Raw genomic sequence first — 665 nt, 5'->3', positions numbered from 1 at the left:
TTTGTATTTAACTCAAAGCTAGAATAAATTACTTACCTCATGACGAGTGATGAAAATGGCACCTCAAATTTGCTCCCCATCGGCTCCAATGGAAGAAAATGGGGTTGAAATGAACCCAACCCCGGATCTTAAAAGACCTCACTGCCTCAGCTATTTCCGCACCTGCGGTCCCTTGACCGCTTCTGCGGTTCCGCAGGTGCGGTTAAAATGCCGCATCTGCGGTCCTCCCTAGGCCGCCTTTTTTTTCCGCTTCTGCGGCATATCTTTCGCAGATGCGGTCCCGCTTCTGTGGAACATTGACCGCATCTGCGGTCCACTCCAGCTGCCCCTCTTCCGCTTCTGCGACCAGCCTTCCGCAGATGCGGTCCCGCCTCTGCGGAACCTTGACCGCATCTGCGGTCCACGAGCTCCTGACCAAAATCCGCTTCTGCGGTGGCTTGACCGCATCTGCGGTCCCGCTTCTGTGGTCATAGAACCGCAGATGCGATTATGACAGAAGCAGCACCTTCAACTATTCTTCAACTTTCAAATTTGATCCGTTAACCATCCGGAATCCACCCGAGGCCCCCGGGACCCCAACCGAATCCATACCAACCAGTCCCAAAACACATTACGGACTTGCTCGAGGCCTCAAATCACATCAAACAACGCTAAAATCATGAATC

The sequence above is a fragment of the Nicotiana attenuata genome, chromosome 12, assembly GCF_001879085.1.
Source record: "Nicotiana attenuata strain UT chromosome 12, NIATTr2, whole genome shotgun sequence".
NCBI classification, from domain to species: Eukaryota; Viridiplantae; Streptophyta; class Magnoliopsida; order Solanales; family Solanaceae; genus Nicotiana; species Nicotiana attenuata.
This window is presented reverse-complemented; position numbering follows the sequence as displayed.